The 24,828-nt window shown below is 44.1% G+C and overlaps 1 long non-coding RNA gene across 1 annotated transcript in view; it reads right to left on the bottom strand.

The window, feature by feature from the left end:
- The window catches only part of LOC146865841 (uncharacterized), a 128,243-nt gene extending 110,960 nt beyond the window's left edge, over window positions 1-17,283 (bottom strand). Inside the window, exons 1-5 of the long non-coding RNA XR_014970340.1 lie at window positions 17,237-17,283; window positions 17,069-17,136; window positions 16,942-16,984; window positions 16,794-16,858; window positions 9,988-10,115 (exon numbers count right to left, since the gene is read on the bottom strand). This is a non-coding gene — a long non-coding RNA (uncharacterized LOC146865841). The remainder of the gene's footprint in view (window positions 1-9,987; window positions 10,116-16,793; window positions 16,859-16,941; window positions 16,985-17,068; window positions 17,137-17,236) is intronic.
- Window positions 17,284-24,828: the final 7,545 nt, after the last annotated feature.

The raw sequence follows: 24,828 nt of genomic DNA on the forward strand, positions 1-24,828 counted from the left end.
AGGCTCAACGCCAAGACCCAGTACCCGTATCCCTACAGCAACAAATCGAGTCACAAGTTCCGGCAAGCACATCTGTTTCTACATCTGTTCCTACAGCTACTTCTATAGCTGTGTCCACACCTGTAGTTGCCGTGTCACGTTCAACGAATCCTTTCACACCCGACACCCCAGATGGGGCCACGGGAGGTGCTACCAATATTTTTTCTACGCCACCCAGAATAAATAAACTTACTTTTCAAGAGTCAGCTCATTCACGTACACCCAAACTCATAAGTGCCCGTACGCTGAAGGAACTTCTTATAGATTGCAGATATGACCCTGTGCCCGGCAAAGAGGACGAAATGACCCTGGCATCCTTGCGTATCAGACGAGCCGCAGTGTATTTAGGGAAGTTACCAGGAATGACTGCGCATCTAGATAAAATATACCATTTTGTCCAAACAGGGCGAGATCCAGAATGTATTAACAGAGCTATGGAATACCAGAAAGTAGAGATACAGGGGGAACTGTTACGTTTCCTCATAAATTGTGTGATCAGAAATCAAGACCGACCGGGGGTAGACCCGGAAGCAATGCAAATTCTTACCAGATGGAGCCAGAATATATCAGAAGGTAGACATGATAAACAAAATTGTATAATAGCCATGTGCCGAAAGATCCGTAAAGAAATAGAACGCCTACACGAAGAAAGATTAGCGGTAGACGAGTTCGAGCAAAACGAGGAGGAAGGGTCAGGACTGCCCGCAGGACAGTCAGACACTATAGCCTATGTAGGTAGAGGAAGATATTGTAATAGTAATAGATGTCCTATTGACCCGATACGTCCGATATGTCCAGACAATAACAGGAGTTTCCCAACACCCATAGTCCATATAAGGTCTAACGAGCATTCGTTCCAAACCGCCGACAAACTACTCCGAGAACGAAGGGGTTATCATTTTCTCGATTCTATGGATGAACAAGATTTAGCCAGGGCAGCTGTCCATTGGGTGGACAGTCCCGGAAAATATAGTGATAATACAGTAGCACGCACGTTTTTGAATCTCACCCCAGATGAACAGAGGTTAGCTGGGATTTATATGATTCAACAACTCATTATACTATATCGGAGTCAGCATTCGGACCCTGGTCCCTTACCTGACATATTGACTGAATTGCTTATGAATAAATGGAGAGGTTCAGGTACTAAATTAATTAAAGAAATTCTAGAATCAAGAAAGCAGTATATTCTTTTTGTATGTTCAGACCGTGTCTCATTACCCGTCAAGGAAAGAACCACGTATTACATGGATAGACAGAATCCCTTACGAGAAGTGCACCCAATAAAGGGCGAGGACAACGAGTTTAAGCGCGTATTTGTATATACGCCCATATCAAAAATAGAATTGTTAGAAATGAAGAAAGTGGTACCCAGTCATGACAAAGATCCAGCGGGTTTTCACCGAGAAATTAAAGACATGTTACTCATGGGAGAGTATACCTATCCCGACATTATGACAATATTAAAAGTATTGATGCCTGCTGGTATTTATGAGAAACTCAAGGAAAAAGAGTGGGAGGTAGGAGACCAAAAGATAGAATGGTCAGTGTTAGAAGCGGAAGAAAAGGCCCGAACTGCAGGAGCAGGACTTGGGGATAAAACTAAAGCACTACCAAGTTTACTAGTACAGGTACTGCCACGTTTATTAACTACGAAAAAGGAAGATTGGGGTACAATTTCAGCCTGTAAGCAGAAGCAAGATGAAGACACTAGTGATTACTATGCCCGATTTGAAAAATGTTTTGGTATAAATAGTGGCATAAAAGCAAGTAGCGAATCATACCCACATCTGTTCGTAACAAAATTAGTAGAAAATGCCCTGCCCCAAGTAAAGAATAGAGTATTAAAATTCGAGAGTACCTGGCAAGGTAACACTCCATCACAAATGTTACAAATGTTACAGTACCATCACAATAGAATTAGAGAGGAACAAGAACATGAACACAGACGCATGAAAGACACGAAAATGAAAATGCTAGTTTCCCAGACAGTTCCAGCTGAAGGACATAAAAAGGGTATGACACATTCCGGTGATTCAGCAGGACCTGTAAAAGGGACATGTAATTATTGTAAAAAGCCAGGTCATTACGTACATGATTGTCCAGTTTTAAAACATAATATCGCCATAGGTAAAACACAAGAAAGACCACGGCCACTTAGACAAGATCAGAATGAACAAGGAGCTCCGCAGCATGCACAGGCCATGCCAGCCGCACAACAGTCTATACAGTTTGTGCCAGCTGCACCAGCGCTGCCTGTTGCTGCCACACAGACAACAACACGACAAATGTATCAGACCGCACAGTATGAATATCCTGAGTACCAGCGTTACGCATGAAAAAGCCTAGAGAGGGAAGTTGACTTACCCCTTATCGAGATCCCTGTAGATCAAGAAGGACCTTATGTACATAGTGAATTATTAGGCCAAGATAGAAAATTTTTACTTGATACAGGGGCAAGTCGAACAACTATAAAACGTAGTGAAGTTCCAGGGGCACCCCTCTCAGGCTCACAGAATATTTCCCTTGGTTTTTCAGGAAAACCTATTGTTAATGAAGTATCACAGCCTCTTCCACTTACGATAGGACCTCTGACCCGAACTACAGATTTATTGCTTACTAAATCATGTCCAGAAAACTTGTTAGGAATAAAAACACTGAAAGCTCTAGGAGCCATAATATGTTGTTCTCCGGAAGGAGTAAGGTTGTTTTTACGTGATTTTAAAGGTCACTATGTGTCTAGAGACATGGATCCCCGACTGCAGACTTTACCTACACATCTATGGGCACAAGGCCCTACTGATGTTGGATGTATGAATATTACACCATATCGAGTCACATTAAAGGCAGGAGTGGTGCTACCACGAATGCGACAATACAAGTTACCACCAGATGCTGTAGTGGCTTTACTACAAATCATTGACGAACTTATTACCCAAGGAGTGGTTGTGGAAACCGACTCCAATGTATGTAATTCACCGATAATTCCGATTCTTAAACGAACAGATCCAAAGGCCCCGCCAGTCTATCGATTGGTTATTGATCTGCGCGAGTTAAACAAATGCATTGTGCCACAATTCCCTGTGGTCCCAGATATCTCGTCATTACTGACAGCTATTGATTCCGAAGCAACATTCTTTACTGTAATTGATCTCAAGAATGCCTTTTTCAGCGTCCCAATAGATCCGGAAAGCCAATATTTGTTCGGATTTAGTTTAAATGGACGTAGCTTTAAATTCACACGCGCACCTCAAGGATTTACAGAAAGCCCCAGCATCTATAGCCAAGCACTGAAACGAGAACTAGACAGTATCCACATGCCAGTTAACACTGCTCTGCTTCAATATGTCGATGATCTGCTGATCACCGCGAGAAGCGAACCGGAATGTGAGAAAGCATCACTGACAGTTTTACAATTTCTAGCCGAAAAGGGGCACAAGGTGTCCCCTTCTAAGCTGCAATTCTGTGTCCAGCGAGTTATTTATCTTGGACACTCGCTGTCCAAGGAGGGAAGGCAGCTTACACCCGACCGCATTCAGTTAATAGCTAACATGCAAATACCCAAGACACAAAAGGAGGTGCGGGCTTTCATAGGCCTCACTTCATACTGTAGACAGTGGATCCCGCAATACGCATTTCTAGCAAAACCACTCATTCAGTTGACAACACAGGAGGCAGCCACATCGACTGTTCTCCCTTGGACTCAGGAACATACACAAGCTTTTGAAAGCCTAAAGAAAGCTTTAAGTCAAGCACCTGTTTTAGCAACGCCATGTTACAGAAAACAGTTCACACTCTTTGTTACAGAACGCGAAGGTACTGCCTTGTCAGTACTCACACAGGAACAAGCAGGAGCACACAAACCATGTGCTTATTTTTCTAGTACATTAGATCCCGTAGCTCAGGCTTTGCCTGCATGCCTAAAATCAGTGGCAGCGACAGCTTTAGCAATCAGACAAAGCGATGCCATAGTGTTAGGACATCCATTGACAGTTCAAGTACCACACGCAGTAGAGGTTCTTGTAAATAGAACGCAAACACAACACTTGACTATAGCGCGACTTACAGGGTACGAACTTACATTGTTTCAGCCACATATAGAAATCATACGCTGTAACACATTGAATCCTGCCACACTTTTGCCAGTAACCGGAACAGACCCACTAGCTCATGACTGTATTGAAGTTATTACTATAACGACAAAACCCAGACAAGACTTAACCGATGTCCCATTGTCAGATCCAGACCTGACATTGTATGTAGATGGTTCATGTATGAGAACAAGTACAGGAGAGTTAGTGGCCGCTTACGCAGTCACAACAGATACTGAAGTCATTGAAACTAATCGTATAAATACTTTGTCAGCTCAAGCCGCAGAGCTCATCGCTCTGACACAAGCCTGTATTCAAGCCACGAATAAAAAAGTCAACATATACACTGATTCACGTTATGCATTCGGAGTTGTACATGACTTCGGCGTGCTGTGGCGAGAGAGAGGTTATTTAACTTCCCACGGTGCCCACATTCAGCACGGACCCCTCATTCATGCCTTATTAGATGCAATACATCGACCCACTGCAATATCAATTATGAAATGTAAGGCTCATGCGAAGGTTACTGATATCATTTCCCAAGGCAATGATCTAGCCGACAGAACAGCTAAACAGACTGCTCAAACTCAAACCCCCGACATGACAAAGACAATAGTCCCGATGCCGACACATTGTATGACAGTTAAAGATCCTACTCTTGACGTAATTGACATACAGACACATGCTACACCAGACGAAATAAAGAAATGGACTGAATTAGGAGGGATCCAAACGGACCAAGGATGGATGATGAAGGAAAAGTCTGTATGGTTCCTTCCTGATTCAATGGTCCAAGTTATAATTAACACTATACATAGTCCAGCACATCTAGGAGAAAAGGCTATGCTAGACAGCATTCAACACATTTGGTTCAATAAACGTTTGCGAGCAGCAGCCAAACAAAAGGTCCGTACCTGTATGATCTGTTGTCAGTTTAACCCAGGAAAAAGCGTTCCCGTAGAACAGGGTGGATTTCATCCTCCTGATCACCCTTTTGAAGTGCTCCAGATGGATTATATCCAGATGGAACGATGTCGAGGATTCAAATATGTTCTCGTAGTTGTCTGCGCTCTGTCCCGTTGGACGGAGGCATACCCGGTTTCAGATTACACTGCCCCGACTACTGCCAAACAGTTGGTTCGAGAATTCTTCCCACGATACGGTTTACCACGTGTTGTCTACTCAGATAACGGCCAGCCGTTCTCATCCGAATTAATGAAACACGTTTCACTTCTGTTAGGATATCAGTGGAAATTCCACTGTGTCCGACACCCCGAGGCAGCAGGTCTCGTAGAAAGACATAATCAGATACTGAAAATCAGATTGTCCAAAATATGCAGAGAGAAAGGTGTCGACTGGATAGTAGCGTTACCAGTTGCACTCTTTTACATGAGAATGGTAGCACACTCTCGAACAGGGCTATTCCCGTATGAGGTGATCTTTGGCAGACCACCAAATATGTGGGGGACGCCTATACCACGCAAAATAACTGATGTTGACTGTAATATGCTGACAGATTACTTGGCTTCCTTGATGTCTGCACTACAATCTTGTCGTTCACAGGTAGCTGAAGCCTTTCCCGACAACACTGAGGTGAAACCCCATGACGTAGTTCCGGGTGATCTCGTATTTGTGAGAAATTTCGACCGAAAGACTCAGCTGGAGCCCAGGTGGAAGACACCCAAGTTGGTTCTGCTCACTACAAGGACAGCCGTGAAGATCGAGGGCCGCAAGGGCTGGATTCATTCAAGTCATATCAAGAAATTTCATGGACTATCCTCGGATATAGACATTGTGCCCTGCACTCCCTCACAGACTGATTCAAAACTTCCTTTGGTTGAAAAGACTAAAACCGAACTCTATAAAGTAAAATTGAGGCCTAGAACGTCAGACAATTTGATTGTTTAAGTCCTCTCCAAGGTGAAGCGGTTGAATTTGTCTCTGACATGTATCCTCTAGACCTGAATCATGGACAGTCGCGAAAAATGATGAAACGACAGGCGTATTGTAAATCACTGCGTAGCCATTGCATAGTGACATTAATAATCTTGTTTTCCTTAAGTCTTTTAATAATTACTGCAAGTATATTGTTGCACATATATTACCCTATTGCCAGAAACGTTTACAATGTTACCGCAGAACATTCTTTTAGTGACCTACCGCCGCATGAATTGTCTTATAGACTTGCGCTGCGCAATAACACTTTCATTAGTATGTTACATCATTCCCATCAGACTAGTAATGCTACTAATTGTTGGGTGTGTGGCCGACTCCCTCCCTATCAGAATTATGAAGGAGTCCTGCCATTCTTTCCACACCCATTTACACATAATGGCTCCTGTGGAGCATGGTTTAGTTTAATCAATTCCATAGACTCAGACACAGCAGTTTACCAAGATCATTGGGTATGGGGAAACCTGAACCTAGTTTTACTCAAGGTCTGCTACCCTGACAAGGAGGGTCGCCCCAAAGGAACAGGAACTGATCTAGAAAATGAAGTATATGGATTAGGTAACTTTACTCCTAATCTCATGGTCCTAAATGTCGAATCCGAAGTTGAACTAGTTTTACCAACCATGTCAGTATTCCCAGCGAAAGGTGAATTATGTGTAAGAAAAGTTGGTTCCATACATATGGGCCATAGTAAATGCACTACTACAGTAGAATTCAGTGATCAAGGCAAATCTTCATTTAGAGCTTATCGCCACTCCTACTTTATATGTGGTCAGACCGCATATATGCGTCTACCTCTAGATTGGGATGGTACCTGCTACATTGCATTCCTTTTGCCACCTGTTTTCCTAGCTCCTCCTGATTATTACAGAAATATTCATGTAGTACACAACAGAGAGCGGAGAGATCTCCCAATTGTCGATTACACTGAAACAGCATGGGAAAAATACACAGATTTCAATAAAGGCATCTTTCCCTATATAGGTACTGTTACTAATAGTAAGCTGATACGTAGATTAACTAGAACCCTTGAAGCAGTAGTGAATGAAACTATTTCCGCCTTAGGCAATTTAACAGAAGAGCAGTCTGCTATGCGGATTGTTGTGCTTCAAAATCGTCTTGTCCTTGACGTCATCCTGGCTGATAGGGGCGGAGCTTGTAGGGTCATCGGATCAAGCTGCTGCGTATTCATACCAGAAAATTCACCATCTGTATATAAAGCTATAACTCGCCTTCATAAGATTGTAAGCCAGATACACCAGAATCCAGGCACTTGGACTTGGTCCAGTTGGTTTTGGAGTGTGATATCAGCCTGGGGATGGAGAGTTCTATCCTTCCTAGGTATTGGCCTTCTCATACTATTCAGTTGCTGTCTATGTCTACAATGTGGACCAGCGATCTGTGGCCTGTGTGCCACATCGTGTATTCCACCACCAAGATCTCATTCGTCACGGAAGAAGAAAGAAGAACAAATGATGTTATATGAACAGATCAATGGATTGATGAAGATTGATATCTCTTAACGGGCAAGTAGGGGACAAGGAGGGAATGTGGAAATATGGATTTTTCTGGTCAGTTATGTCCCCTATCTTGGACCCCAACGGTTCTATGTGCATGTCACAAGTACATGTATGTTCCCTCCAGTTCCAGTTATGAAGACGCAAATACATGTGCGTCCACCGTCAACATGTCCTCTGTCAGATCCGCCATGAATAGGCCGGATATTCCATTTCTAAATATGAAAGGCCACCGGCTTTATATGGTTCACTTATGCCATTTTACAGTCCAGGCAAGTAGGCCCTGATTCTGTCATCAAACTCTTCTTGCCTTCTGCCTCTGAAAGCTCCAGTCTGAGCCTGCATCTGTGACCATGAACTTTGTCTCATTCTCTGCGCGGCTCACGAAGCCTGACATCAGCCTATTCTCTGCCAAGAACTGTATTTCACCTTCGAATTATCTGCTTCCCCCTCAGCCGATGCATTCCTGCCTAGTAGTTTAAGTAAACATTCTTCCAGTTACCAAGCAAAAGGCCCGGCTTCTCTGTCCTCATGCAAGTAATTCATAGCCCTGTTACCATGGAATATTTCTACCCCCTCGCATTTAGTGTAGACACTTAGACGCTTGTACACGCACGCACAGTCAGTATAGAATAGATTCTGTCCGAGAGTCCTTCTTTTGTGGATAACATAGTTCTTTAAACATAGGATGTTAGATATGATTTGGGATTAGGTTGACTTGACCCCCCAGACTTCTTGTCTCCACATGTAGAGCTAAATGTCAAGTCCCCTTCACCCCCTAGTTACACGTCAATTACACGTCATGTTGCTGCGCGCGCATCTATGCCAAGTATTATCTTATGGATCCACCTATATGTGACATCATAACCAATTACGTTCCTTTTTACTCCTTATTACACCCATTTTTGGTTACGCAGATAAATCGTCATTTTCCTTATCAATTGTTACGCCTATTGCATTCGCTTCATTGTAATGTATGATCTATAAAAGTCATTTCATGTCAATAATGTATGTACTTCACTTCCTGAACCCCCGTGGTGATGGAACTTGGAGCAACCGATTATAATCGTGCATTGGAATAAAGCCCATTCCGAACCTCTAATACCACGGATTCTGCCTCTCATTTTACTGAGCTGTTTTATTATGTTTCCGTATCAAATTAAGTCCCGGTAAAGGAAAATTATTTACCACAGTGCGGAGACTCCCCCACCACTGCAGGACCGAAGTCTCTAGTGTGAATCGGGCCTATGGACTTTAGCTATGTCAAGCAGGAGTTGGATACAGAGCAAGGCCCTGTACCATACATTTACCAAGTAAAGATCCTGTTCACAAGCTGCCACCAGCGAGCAAACATCATTGTATGGCCTTCTTCAAGGCCAGGGCACAGCCTCCTGGCAATGCATACTGCACACTGCAAGGTGTCTACTTGTAAAGCTGAGCAGGCAAAGCTGTCTTTTTTGAAAGGTAGGACCACAACCTCTTTGTTTCCTCTCACTGTACCTTTATATGTAACTTAACAATCTGTTCTATTTCACAGACAGCAGCCAATCACAATCTAATTACCTAAAAGCAATCACTTATTTTTCTATTCAAATCACTGGTTCTCGGTGAAGGCATCTCATTCTGAAGCTCATTCTCTGAGATTTACAAGAACTCCAACCAGTCCCTGGATCCCACCCACCACGGACAGCTGGCCTTTGCTGCCCACAGCCTACGGCCATATGCAGCAGAATTGAGACGCATGGCCTAGCTTCCAGCCCGGCCCTGTGTACCACCCTATGCCAGTGTCTGAGCCCTGCTGCTCCTAGCTCTCAGATCTCGACATAAGACACCACATAAAAGGGTCAGGAAGTGTGCCACATGGAGAACAGGGCAGTGGAGACTGCAATCAACTTTCAGGGGTGGGATGTTGTCATGACTGACCTCCTTGTGTTCTCACTCCTCCTTTACCTGGTGTGTGAGGGTCTTGTAGGATCGAGCACACGTCTCAATCCCTCCCTGGCTGTTCATGGGACTCATTTCCCCATAGGCTTGCCAATGTACTTTTCAGGGTAATTATCCCCCAGAGCCTTAGGTCTTCAAGTCATGAAACACCAAAGCACAAACATTAACATCCCCCAAGGTTCTTGAGGCCTACTTATCATGGCTATGGTGATATTTGGTCTGACACACCATTACTATGGTAATATATGGGCTGACTCATAGGCACATGACTCATCATGACTATGGTGAAACTTGAGCTGACTCATAGTCCCCCTGGGCAGCTCATGTTCAGATTGCCTTGCCATTTCAGATTTGGGAACGGTATTTATACTGTACCCAGACCATGTGGCAGTGCTTGGCTTACCCATTGAAGAGGACAGATCCTCTTCAGCGATCCTGCTCACCTGAACATCTCCACGAACCAGCCGAGCTTCTTCTGCATTGCGGCCCTTGTGTAAATCTCTGACGCTGTAGACACCTTCTCCCCTCTAAATCCAGCGACGCAGCGAACACCATCCCTGCAACGCCACACCTACAAAATTAATCGAGGTAACATGGTTAAGTACCATCTTTAAGGTTAGTGCATTAACTGAACACTTATCAACCAAAGACTTGTTTTTATGATGCTGAAAATCATTGTGGGTATTATTTTGCACACATTGTACCCAGTGTTTAACAAAGAAGGTGTACCTTAGTGTGTGAAGTAAAAACACGGTATATCTATCCATTAACACTCTGCACACATTCACACTACATACATCCACAGCCCATCCTTCTACCCCCAAAGCCCACTCACCCTCATCTAGTACTCTTCCCACACCCACTACCCAACCATCCACCACCACAGCCCTGCCATCCATACCTACGACACGCCCACCCACACCCACAATACCCCTCCCAATGCCATTCACACCTGACCCAGACCATAAACCCGACCAAACTACATTGCAGGCAGACTCACCCTCCACACAACCTTTGACCCAACCCGTATCCGTACCTAACTTTAGACTTGATGAGATCATGATCTCACTAACTCAAATCAAAACTGAACTACAAGCACTCAACGATCGGATATCGAGAAACCCGTGGTTCACCAGACCCTCAAGACAGTCCAAATTTAGCGGGCATCAGAACCATTCAACAGGTTCGTCGAATCTCATTCCGCCCAGATGGATTTCAGTCCCCTCCTGTAACAATTCAACCCGTCCACTCAGATGCATTAATCCGCTATCAGAGTGTGACCTACTCTCCCTGTTAAACTCATATGCATCCACTCCCGTGAACAAGCTCACCCCCGCCTCAATGATGATCCCTACTATCCCTTCCAACCCTCACAGGTCTACTAAACCCATCACTAGAGCCATTAACAGCAACAACCTAAGAAGAATCCCCCTCACAGGAACCTTCCTTAGCCACTATCACGCTCCAGCTAAAATGTATACTCCTAAACTGTAGATCTGCATCTAGACATGCAGCAGACATAGCTGACCTCATTCTCACACAGGAACTGGACCTGGCTAAAAGATTCCTCTACACCAATCATGGACATATTAGTACCCCCAAACTACGACATCATTAGATTAGACAGAACTGATAAAACAGGGGGAGGTATCGCTTGCATACATCGTAGTAATATCTCTGTGAACAGAGCTATATCCCCTGTATTCACCTCTTGCGAATACTCATGCCTTGACATCATCAACTATGGTAAACCATTATGTTCCATACACATCATCTATCATCCACCGGGTGACGACCTAGCCTTCGCTGAACATTTCATGGATATGGTAACAACAAATATGGGGAGACTAAACACCCAAATATTCCTTGGAGACTTCAATCTACATTGGAACGATCACAATGACACTGTGGTGAATAGTCTCAAAATCTTCCTAGAAGACTTAGACCTGACCCAAATATGCAACAGCCCTACACATGACAAAGGATCTATTCTGGACTTAATAATCTCTAAAACCGATTCCATTCAGATCCAGTCGATCGAACCCTGCGACTGGTCAGATCATCATATTATTAGTTTCTACATCAATGAAATGGTAAAATTTAACTCGGCGCAACCCACACGACCTAAAATATGGAAAAGAGATCTGAATAAGATCAAGCTTAACACTTTGCCACCCCCCAGCTACAACCTACTTCGGCCCCCCGCAGGAACCACCGAAGTCCATGATCTCACCAATCACTACCTCGACGCCATGACCTCGATAATAGATGAGGTCGCACCTCTTCAACTAAAGAGAGTATCCATAAAAGATTCAAAGCCCTGGTACAATGGAACACTTAATGAAGACAGACGGTCGCTCAGAACATCTGAGCGCACCTGGAGATCTGTTCCATCCGCAATCCACCTCAAGATCCTTAGGAAAAAGAGAAATGCATATTACCGAAAAATCAAGCGCACCAAAGCTGACTTCTTCAGCTTCCAATTAGACCAAGCAAGAAACCGCCCCAAAAAACTTTTTGAATTAATCAAAACCCAATCCAAGGAGGCACAACAACGTCCACAAGACTTATCATGCCCGCAACCAAACTGTGAAGATTTTGCCGTCTTCTTCACCCAGAAGACTGACACCATCAAAAAGGACCTCCTAACTGACCTAACCCTACACGCGAGACCACACACAAATACCTCAGCATTTCCAACTGCTTCATACCTAAGCCCTTCAAAGCCTGACCTAAAAAATGACGCATCCTGGTCTTCCTTTACCACCTATTCTGAAGAAAACATAGGCAAAATACTCAGTGCCCTGAACCCTGCCAACCACTTCGCCGATCCCCTCCCTGCTAATGCCGTCAAAGACCTTACTCCTTTGCTTCTGCCGATCTGGACCAAGATCATAAACAGCTCACTGCAACAAGGCTGCATCCCAGACACCTTTAAAGCTGGCCAGGTATCACCCATCTTAAAGAAGCCCACGGCCGACCCTATGGACTTAAACAACTACCGTCCTATTACCAACATCCCTACCTTGGCCAAATTATTGGAAAAACGTGTTCACCTACAACTGACGAGGCATATTGATCACTTTGACCTCCTTAACAAACACCAATCAGGCTTCCAAGCAGGTCATAGCACCGAATCAGCCATGAGACACATAATTGATGATGCGCTACAAATCCTGGATCAAAATGGAGCCTGCTTACTCATTCTACTAGATCTATCCTCAGCCTTTGATACGATAAAACATGAGAATCTATTAGACCTCCTGGAACACAGAATGGGATTCTCAGGTGCAGTGCTAAACTGGTTTACCTCATTTCTCCATAATCGGACACAACAATCAAGATCAATAACTCCCTCTCCAAACCAGTACCTGTTACTCTAGGTGTCCCACAAGGGTCCTCACTCTCCCCAACGCTGTTTAATCCCTTCATGGAACTACTCACCGAAGTTCTACAAGCATCTAACGTACAATATCACATGTACGCCGACGACACACAACTATACCTCAAGATCCACTCCCTAGAAGACATCAAATCCCTTAACCTATCGCTTAGGAATACACAAACTTGGCTAGCATAAAACCATCTCAAATTGAATGCCCTAAAAACAGAATTCCTTCTCATAGCTCCACCCGCCCAAGTCCCCATAATGCAAGAGTGGATTAAACATCTTACAGCACTCAAAGTTCAACCTACCATCGTGGACTCAGCGAAATCACTCGGAATTACTCTTGACAGTAACCTCAATATGCAAAAACACATCAGCATTGCTACAAAGGGAGCAAACTTCCAGATAAATACACTAAGAAAACTTAAACCTTTCCTACCACCCAACCACTTCAAACAGGCAGTACAAGCACTAGTCATACCAAGACTGGAATACGGTATCATCTCTCTTTGTGGCCTACCCAAAGTATCAACTGCACCATTAAGAGCCTCCATCAATTCGGCAGCCAGACTCATCACTGGCTCCAAAAGAAACTCCCACATCACCCCGGATCTTCAATCCCTGAACTGGCTACCCCTTGAAGCCAGAATTCATCTGAAAATAGCGTGTATGACACACAAAGCCGTTCATAACAATGCACCCTCTTATCTGGCACAGAAACTGACGATCTCTGGCGGGATCAGACCCTCAAGAAGTGCGGATAACCTACTACTGAAACCACAAAGGTTCCACAAGAAGAAAACATATAACAGATCCTTCTCCGGGAGGGCTCCCAGAATCTGGAATGCCTTACCTCCTGAAACCAGACTTAACCCCTCCACTGCTTCTTTCAAAATGGAGGTAAAATCGATACTCATGGCCAAATTCACTTAACTATGGACTATAGACACCCGGGTTCCATTCACATCCGTGTCCCTAGCAAGATGGTCACAATAGACCATCTAAGCAACTAGACTTTTTGCTTTCCCTTAGGTTGATTATTGCTTTGCCTACACAAGATGTTCTGTATATGCGCTATGTGTAATATCTATTTGTTGTATAGTAACCTTTACTGATTGTATAGCGCTCTGATATCCGTTTAGGATCTTGTTCGCGCTCTATAAAACTTTCTAAATAAAAATAAAATAAATCTTCTTCCATGAGTGCCGCAACTCCAAGGGTACCAGTTGATTATTGAAAGTCTATGCAGCAGTAGATTAGTTATCATGTAAATGACTGTTAGTCAAAGGCGGGAGGGAATATTTCACGACTATTCATTTGTTGAATAACCTCTCTACTTGTATTTGCAGTACAGATCTCTGTGCACTACATTACGCACATACCACGATGATGCTCTCCAGGACTCAGAAGAGACATCTGTACGACTCCAAGAAGACGGTGGGTGATCTTGAAGGCATCCAAGTCTCTCTGTTCGTTATTTTTTCCCAACCCCCGTTTCCTTCTGGGGTGTTAGTTGATTTCCGCCTACAATTCCCTGATCAGATGCCACCTAAGGAGAAGTACCAGAATCGTCTTTCAGGACAAGAGCCAAGTGAATGGCATGCGAGATGTGATGAATGCTGACACACCCTCCTGAGGACTTAAACTTGACTTCCAGGTAAGAGAGGGCAGAGCACAATAACTAGATAGTGGACACTGAAGATGGTGTCTGGCAATATCGGTTGTTTCTACTCTTTTGCTTAATGTTGCAGTTCTCATCCATATCGCAGGTCCCTTGCCATTGTTGGTTTTCTTTTTATCAGTTCCCTCATATTCCCTCCTATCTCTTCCCTATACTTACCATTGTTTTTGTCTTGACACTGTCGATTGCAAATGAGGCATTTTCAGGAGCAGCTCGACACCCAATGGATACAAGCTCGAGGCTTCTTTGAGGACACTATCAATGACGCCTCAGATGATCGGGGCAATGTCTTGGTGGACATTAAAAAGAAATCTCTCACAAGGCCTATCCTTCCTTCCACCAGAGCCTTTGATGGTTATGACAACGGACGCCTCCATGGAGGGATGGGAAGCTCACCTCCAGGAACTTCAGGTTCAGGGAAAGTGGTCGGACCGGGAATATCTATGCCACATCAACCTGTTGGAGCTGAAGGTAGTATTTCTAAGGTTACGTTCCTTCCTACCAAGGATAAAAGGTTTGTCGATCATTGTCCGTACGTACAATACAACCACCATGTTTTACCTACAGAAACAAGGAGGGACGATATCTCCGGCCCTCTCAAGTCTGGGGCAACAAATTTGGAATTGGTTGGTTTACCACAATATGTCCTTACAAATCCAGCACGTTCCAGGGGGACTCAACGAATGGGTCGATTTGTTCAGCAGGGATTCCAAGCAATGTCACGAGTGGGAATTGGATGCCCTTCAGCAGTGTTGGGGTTCGCCAACCCTGGATCTGTTCTCTACATTACTCAATCAAAAATGCGAACTCTACGCCAGCAGATTGCCACAGCCAAGTTCTCTAGGGAACACCTTCCACTTCTCCTGGGAAGGGACGTTTGCTTATGCGTTTCCTCCATTTCCATTAATACTCAAAGTCCTAAAAAAGATGAACCGAGAACCTTGCCACATCATTCTCATTACCCAGACTTGGGCAAAGCAATTGTTTGGAGATAGGGTTTTGGATATGCCAGGAAGTGTGGCGCCTTGCTGTTTGTGCGTTTAGTGATAGTAGTGTGTGTAACACGGTGCTGCCACGTCGGAGGAAATACCCTATAACCCCTGTATGTGTATGTGGGTGTCAACCCACATAAGTTACTGAAAAGTCAAGTCCTGGGCACACATTAGTATAATAGAAACAATGATTGTTGATGTTCTGAGCATTTGAAGAGCTGTTATTGAAAGTCAACTCGAATAGTCAATGTAAATAGTTTTAATCTCAAATAGTAAAAGACAAAGGACAACCAGCCAACACGTGTTTCATCACAATGGGAAGTATCCCGTGACTTCTTCAGGGCTGGGAAGGATACAAAAGGTCATGTTACAAGTGGACTAGAAAAAACCCACGCAGGGTAGGACAGCTTTTTTTGTGAAATGAAAAACACCAATTAACGTGGAAACCCTAGAAGAGTAGTGTGGAGGCACATAAAGGTGACATTAAAACAAAACCACAAAGACCTGGGGACAAAAGTGACGTAAGACAATGGTAGGGTTGATGTTTTAAGGCACTGAGAGAAAGGTAAAATTGATGGGGAGAGAGTCGGAAGGAGCGGTACACAAGAACAACAAAACAGTAAAAATATTGTGGTGATAGGTGAGGTGGAGAACTTAGTGACATTCCAGGCTCGTAAATGACAGCCAACCTCAAAGAGTGAAATTCAGCAGCGATACCTGTAACAAACGAGAACATTCGATCATAGTAAATGTACACAAATATACATGGTGTTAGGTCTGACCATAATGAAGTTCACAATTGGGGATAAAGTGACTTGCGTAACGAGTGAGTATATCGCTGTCTGGAGGAAAAAGATCAAAAAGACTGGAAACATAAAAGTAAAGGGGTAAAAAACAGCGGAAGGAGTGCAGAGGAACTGAATGGAAAGGGGGGGCTACCTGTACAAGATTCGTGGAATTAGAGGAATCTGAAAAAAAGAAAAGGTGGGGTAAGAAGGGAGAAACTGGATAGGAAGGAAATAACATAGGAAAAGGAAGAATGGTTTTTGCTCTGGTAAAAGTAAAAGGCGCTGTGATCGAAAGTAATGTGAGGGGAGCTCCTACAGATGAAGAGAAGCCGAAATGACCAACTAATCTAAATGGTATAGTAATGTGAGGAGGAGATGAAAGGGGGTGGGGGGATCTTACCGTCTTGCGATGATCCCAAGAATGGTTGAGAGAACATGGGTCAGTGGGTGAACGTCTCCACGGGTCTGAAAGAGTAAAAAAGCTGTAAAGTAAAGGGACCGGACTGGAGAGAAAAAAATGCAGACCATGTGCAATGGTTGAGGCTTACCTTGAAATCAAGGAAAAATTCAGTAGATTGGATAAGAAACCTCCTGAAATGGAAAATCTACATAAGTTTTCAGGCGCGCATGTCTAAAGTGCTAAGGATTAAGGTATGGGCGTGATGGTGGTCTTACCAGGATAATGGAGTTCCCACACTAAGGCCAGCAGCTTGTAAAAGGGCGAATCTGCCGGTCTACGCGATCTGTAAAAAACGGGACCTAAACTGTGAGTGCTTGGAAAGCTGGCAACAATGAAAATGGGTGGCGTGCATGTTTCCATAAATCTGAGGGTGAGAGTTTTACCTTTAGCGTGGAGAAATTCCGTCGGACTGCTGGCACCGCCTCTTCTCTGTTCCGAGTAAGGATGGAGCGAGGTAGGCGGAAGTCCCCTTTATAATGGGATATCCGGGCAGCATGAAAAAACACTAGAGCGCGGATGACAGTGCTCTGGTTAAAGAGACATCTGCGTTAACCCGGAAGTGAGGGCAAGGCAATACTGGTTCACAGAGCTGTTTCACCTATCAGAGACTTCTCCAATACGTCTTTATCCTTCGGAACCTCTACCTTCAATGGACCAAGGCCAAGTGATTCATCCAGAGATTCGATCTCTTCACTTGTCGGCCTGGCTCCTCACCACACTGAGTTTGGTGACTTAAATATTTTTGAGGAGTGCCATTCCATTCTTAACAAGGCCCATGGTCCCTCCATGGTCAAGTGTTATTCAGCCAAATGGAAAAGATTCAGCTCCTGGTATAAAAAGCACTCCTGCCATCTGCTCTCTTCTTCTCCGGAGGAGGTTTTGCTATTTCTATTGTCGCTGGCAAAAGCTGACCTTTCTAATTTTTCGGTATAAAAGTTAATTTGGCCCCAATTTCAAGGTATAAGGGATGTTCAAGCCAGTCGCCCCTATGGTCCTGCAGATTCGTAAAGGAATTTCTGAAAGGTCTTTTCAGAGCCTAACCACCGGTTCGGCCTGCTCCGGTGCTCTGGCAATTGAACATTGTGTTGTCTCATCTCATGAAAGTGCCATTCGAGCTAATTCACAAGTGTTACATAAAATGTATATCTTGGAAGGTGGCTTTTCTCTTAGCCATCACGTCTGCTAGACGCATTAGTGAAATTCAAGCATTCACAGCAACATAATCTTACCTTCATTTCCAGCAGGATAGAGTGGTGCTACGCACTAATCCCTCGGTCATACCCAAGGTGTCTACCAAGTTCCATCTGAATGAACCTGTAGTCCTGCCCTAATTCTTTTCTGCTCCGTCTACACCAGCAGAGAGAGCTCTACATTACATGGACATCAAACGATGTTTAAAGTTTTACCTTCAAAGGACTAAGTCTTTTTGCAAATCTACTCAACTGCTCTGAGCCTTTTCTGTCCCTAGGAAGGGTCAGGCTTTGGTCAATTGCTCGTTGGGTTTCTTCTACTATAACCTACTGCCACGAAAGGGTGGGTCGCCCGCTTGCTTCTAAAATGACTGCCCATTCCACAAGAAAGATTGCAACGTCCTCGGCCCTGTTTGCCGGTGTGTCCCTACCAGGTATCTGCAGGGCGGCGACATGGACAAGTGTCCATACCTTCACAAGGCACTGCTGCCTGGATCCTTTGCAAAAGACAGATGCTGCAATTGGCCAAGTGGCCCTTCATTGGCTGTTCACTTAAGAAAGGCCTCAGTTACTGAGGTTTATTAAGAAGTTTTTATGATCATTATTATTGTTGTTAATATTATTTTTTCTCTGGCAAATCTTATTTATGTATATATATATATATATATATATATATATATATGTATATTTTATACCTGCAAAGGTTAAGTTGCTTTGCACAGTGTAGGTGATGACACTCTGTCACATGGTGGGATGGTTCACCCGTTTTCCCTCCTCCAGTTGTTATTATGTACTGCTTACTAGTCTGATTCAAGCATGTGAATCTATAAAAGATACAATGCTGGAGAAAAAACAAGTTACTTACCTGTACACTGTGGTTCTCCAGCATTGAAATCTTTTATAGATTCACATGCGGCCCTCCTTCCTTCCGTTACAGGTGCACCATTCCATACCTCTTGTTTTTACTAACTACTCTCGTGCTTTAAATCTGAGGTATGGTGGCTCTGCAGGGGATGGATACTCAAGGGTCTGCAATGTGATTGGCTGGAGTTTGGATGTTCTTTAATGAGCTAATGGGTTACTAAATACTGTTGATTCTCAAGGGAGATTGTCCTTTGGCTTTTATACTGCTATTTTACTGTTACCGTGGGACTCCCACCATGACAACGGCGAAGATTCAATAAAAGATATCAATGCTGGAGAACCACAATGTACAGGTAAGTAACTTGTTTTTTTGCAAATGGGAACAGGTAACCGGATTATGTTTGGTGTCTTCGGAATTGTAATGAAAAATCGTAACTTATACTGAAGTCACATTTTAAATACAAAATTTGAAAATGCCTCTTTACAAAGTTGGCTTTTTCCTGCCTTAGGCATTTGGTGCCTGCAGCTGTTGCTGGGTCACATGACTGTGTGTGGTTGACAGGTGGGCTTTGAGTATTTCTCCTAGATAGTCACACATAATAGGGAGCTTAGGTATACCTGGATGGACCATCACTGGCAGGACGGGGAGGAGCTGGGCACAGCCTCACTTACAGTTGAATAAGCTGTGTCTTGCCTCCACAAAAAGGGCGTTGTTACTCTGGAGCCAGGGCCAGTAAGGCAGGGCACCTGTGCACTTTAAAGGAATCCTTCTAGAAGCTTCCCCTCACCTGATAGGCCGAACTAAGTATAAATACTGGACCTCAGGCACCAACTCTTCAGTACACTTCTGGACCTGTGAATACTCTGCCAGGATGAAAGACTGCTCTGCTGCTGAAAGGACTGCCACTCTGCTGAACTGCTGCTCTGAAAGACTACTGCCCCGCTGTGCTGATCTGCTGCTCTTGCCTGGATGAAAAGGAGTTGACCTGCAACTCTTCAAACAAGACCCCCAGAGTGACTCCGTGGGCTAGGTGGATGGACTCCTGATCTGAAGCCCGGGGACACAACAGGTTTCCAACACATTTTCACCAGAACCTGCACCGGGCCATCTGTGTGTATACCCTGCCAAGTGGTGCAACCCAGTCCTGGACCCTTGGAAGTGGGCTTATGGTACTCTGCCAGGCTCTGTAGACCCAGCGGAACCAACGCCCCCCTCGGCTGCACGAGGCACAACCTTGAGCAGAACCAATGCATCACCACTGCTGCATGGATTGGAACCATTGCAAGACCCACATCACCTCTGCAGCCTGTTCGGAACCGTCGCTGTGTGACAAATCCTCACCACATTCCCTCACATCCCTCTTCCATGCCACATGAGTCAAGCTATCCTGGCTGATGAGGGCTGAAAGCCCGAAACCGGCCCTTGGATGCTTGTCTCCAGTCCAGGGAGGACCTGGCCTGACAGTTCGGGCTGAACTGCTCCCATTGGGCGCAGGGTCAAGATTGATTTGCATATGGCTGGGTCCAAACTGGAATGGCATGGTGAGCAAAAATAGTTGGATTTAGGCACAGATCTCTGTACTGGGGTGAATGTATGATATTGTTCTGCATTCTGTCCATCAATTGTTCTTTTTGCATTTGTTACCCTGAGTGGGACGGGTATGCCCAGACGTGGGTCCCATGTTCTCCGTGCCACTGGAGTCAAGCTATCCTGGCTGATGAGGGCTGAAAGCCCAAAAACGGTCCTAGGATGCTTGTTTCCAGTCCGGGGAGGACCTGGCCTGGCAGTTCGGGCTGGACTGTTCTCATTGGGCGCAGGGTCAAGACGGATTTTCACATGGCTGGGTCCGAACTGGAATGGCATGGTGAGCAAAGAAATGATGGATTTAAGCCCAGCTCTCTGTACTGGGGTGAATGTATGACATTGTTTTGCATTCTGTCCATCAATTGTTCTTTTTGCATTTGTCACCCCGAGTGAGTCCTGTGCTCTCCATGCCACTGGAGTCAAGCTATCTTGGCTGATGAGGGCTGAAAGCCTGAAACTGGTCCTAGGATGCTTGATTCCAGTCCAGGGAGGACCTGGCCTGGCAGTTCGGGCTGGACTGTTCCCGTTGGGCACAGGGTTAAGACTGATTTGATTATGACTGGGTCCAAACTGGAATGGCATGGTGAGCAAAAAAACAATAGATTTAGGACCAGATCTTTGTATTGGGGCGAATGTATGACATTGTTCTGCATTCTGTCCATCAATTGTTCTTTTTGCATTTGTCACCCCAAGTGGGGCGGGTATGCCCAGAAGTGGGTCCCATGCTCTCCATGTCACTGGAGTCAAGCTATCCTAGCTGATGAGGGCTGAAAGCCCGGAAACAGTCCTAGGATGCTTGTTTCATCCATGGAGGACCTGGCCTGGCAGTTCGGGCTGGACTGTTCCCATTGGGCGCAGAGTCAAGACTGATTTGCATATGGCTGTGTCCAAACTGGAACGGCATGGTGAGCAAAAAAAATGATTGACTTAGGCCCAGATCTCTGTACTGGGGTGAATGTATGACATTGTTATGCATTCTGTCCATCAGTTGTTCTTTTTGCAGCCTCAATGATGACACCAGACTCTGCATTGCCTCGCAGCTCCTTGGAACTGACATATCGCTTTGATTGGCTACGAATACTTGACACTAGACTTTGCATAGCAAACCCTTGTGAACGGGATCCTTAATGACGATGCAGGACCTCACATCACAGCTTCACCGCACCTCCAAGTCGACACATCGCTTTGATTCTGTGACATATCTATGACACGGATCCACGCAACACTCCGCAAACCAGGATTTAAGGTACTAACGGGTCTGTGTAGTCAGCCTGCACTCCATTGAGGAAAGACTGAACTTGATTCTAAGTCCTGGTCCGGTGTAACCTGATATCCACAGTTGGTGGTTTTTAAATTCTTTTTGTTTTGGTCTTGTTTCTAAATGGTGTGGGATCCTTTTTGTGTGGTGTTTTTCACTTTATTACTATTTGAAGTGTTGCACCAACAGTTTACACATTGACTCTAAGTTAAGCCTGACTGCTCTGTGCCAAGTTACCAAAGGGTTGGGCACAGGTTAATTGGCTTGTGACTCTCCCTGAAAATGGTTGTGGTTGCTGCTTGACCAGGGCTCTCACCCCAGTCAAGAACTCAATTTCTTACAATCTAGAACCTGTCTTTGTATTTTGATATGGACTAACCTTTTTGGCATTGACTACTACGACTTTACCTTCCGTTAGAGAGGTGTGCATTTTCATCTTCCTCTTCAGTTTTTGGGTTAGTTTTCTGGTTTACAAGAGCACTGTTACATCCTTGCCTCACACACTGGGTAAGCCACTCACGCTTCTGAGAATATACTTTTCTTTTAGTTCTGCACTGCAACTAAAATACACACTGTCTCCTTTTTTCAACTTTCTTCTTCAAATTGAGTTATAGATTTGTCTTTGCAATGCTGTGCCATTCAGTACAAAGCAAACACAAAGAGATGATGGACGGAGTGCTGAAACTTTTCAGACACTCGCCCCCAGTCACAGATCTGGGTTGAATCCATCATCATTCTTTAGCTCACTTCGCCACCCCAGTTTAGACCCAGCTATATGCAAATCAGTCTTGACCCTGTGCCTCATGGGAACAGTTCAGCCCAAACTGCCAAACCAGTCTTCTCAGGACCGGAAACAATCATCCTAGGACTGGTTTCGGGTTAACACCCCTCATCAGCCAGGCTAGCTCGAATCCAGTGGCAAAGTGAGCAAGGGACATTCAGTGCGGCAAGGAAAATAGTTCAGTTCTTCTAACAGTCATCCTGCTAAAATGTGCAGTCTTGCTCTCTCTCTCTCTCGCTCTCATCCCTTACCCTCTCTTTGCCTAGTTTGCAATAGGAGCGCCCTAGTCTTGTGCATACTCTTACAGGGAGTGCGGCCACCTCTAAGGTGAGAACATGGGATTAGAATGCTGCCCCCTCATGCCACGTTACAAGGATCATGACAACTCCCTATGGCTCTGCACAGAGAGTGCTGGATCTAAATTTCTTGTATCAGAACTGCTGAGCCAACAATAGGTCAAAATAGTTCAATGCAGATTGCGCTGGTTTCACGGCACCAACCTTGTTAATTTTGATGGTTCCTCAGATCCGAGACTATTATCATACTACTAATGGGATTGTGCTAGGAAACATTGAGAATCCATGAATCCCACAGAAAAACATGGAATTTATTTTTTAATATAACTATAAATGAGGTCTTGTAGGCTCCCCCTACATGGGTCTGGGGTTCAGGGTGGGCGCCCTGCCTCCTTATGCATCCATTTTTGTACACTTTCAGCATGCGAGGACTCAATCCCTGAGACTTGTATTGACAACTATAACATTTTCGTCCTATGTTGCAGCCCGTCAATCAGACAATTCCATTCCTCCAGATCTGTCTTCTGATCTTTGGTAAACTATATAAACTGGTGAATTTCAGTGTTTCTTTGAGTTTAAAATGATACTTTTTAACTGACATTTTTATCCGACTGTAACTTGCATTTAACCTTTGCTTTTTTCAGTTGAATTCTGAGGTTTTAAAAAATGTAAAGTAAGATATTATTACCCTGCCTAACTATAACATCACTTTAACCTTTGTTTTTCTCAAGTACATTTCTAGGTATTTGTTTTAATGTAAAGTAAGATTTTATTAGCATTCCTAACTATGCCAGTACCTCACTGCACCTGCGGCCAGACCCTGCACCCACCCACCCCCACAGTGGCCAACTCCGATGGACACCCACTCCACTTTTTTTTAATTGTTTTTCCAATCTTGCAGGAATGTTTTTCCAGTCAGTTCTCTTTCTTGTAAAAAAAAGTAAAAGTACATTCATTACACGCACTACTAAATATTGCACCTTAGATTAAAAAGATGCACAGGTGGTAGATGGAAGTACCTCGGGTGATACCCTCAAATCACATTTGACACCTAGTGGGTCCTGAACTCCAAAATCACAATCGCCCCACCAATGTAAGATGTAGCATCACATTATTTAGGGGTGTCATTTTAAATGCAGCAAGTCCACAACTATGGTAATATAGACAAAGAAGACAAATAGCTTTTGTTTTGAAAAAACATTCTGCCAGCCCCACAGGGCTCCTTCAAGATGGGACTTCCCTACAAGTAGTAGAGAGTCAGGGTATTCTTAACCTGCCCTTATATTTTTTTTATTAAAACATTTTCAGGACACAAGGACAAAGTACCAACGCCCTGTATTGGCTACCGCAACCTTTCTGTTCACAATGAGGCCACTCAAAAAAACCTCTGGCAATTAATTCAAGCCCAACTGTCAATATATCTATAAATATTTAAACTTAATTGAGATAATATGTAATTGATATGGGTAAGAAAAGTGAAAGTGGCAGAGATGGAAACCAAACTATGGCAATTGGAATCCAAGTATATCATCAGGCTGAGAATCAGCATTCCATTTGGACTGAATAATGATGAGGAAGTACATGTGCATCTATAAGAAAACCAACTATTGCATTCCTTTTTAGTCCCTTGATGAAAATACTGATGAAAAATCTGATTAAAGTATACACACTACACTTGTCGGATAGTAATTCATTTTTCAAACACATAAATTAGAACTGATCAGCCACTAAGGTTGGGACGCAATCATGAACTATGATTGTCAAAGCTATCAAAACATGCCAATACTAAAATTAATTATAGCGCTCATGGGCAAATAAGGGTTATCATTTTCCACTTCCAAACAGACAACTTGAGAAGTGACTATAAGTAATTAGCCACTAAGGATGGAATTATAATTCGTTTTTTCTTTTGTAAACTTTCGGATCTGAGAATGCATCTTGACAAGCAGTATGGACTTTGATTTGAAAGAGGAATAGACAATGGACTTACTAACAGTGATA

Source organism: Triturus cristatus, chromosome 2_1 (genome assembly GCF_964204655.1).
Source record: "Triturus cristatus chromosome 2_1, aTriCri1.1, whole genome shotgun sequence".
Lineage (NCBI taxonomy): Eukaryota > Metazoa > Chordata > Amphibia > Caudata > Salamandridae > Triturus > Triturus cristatus.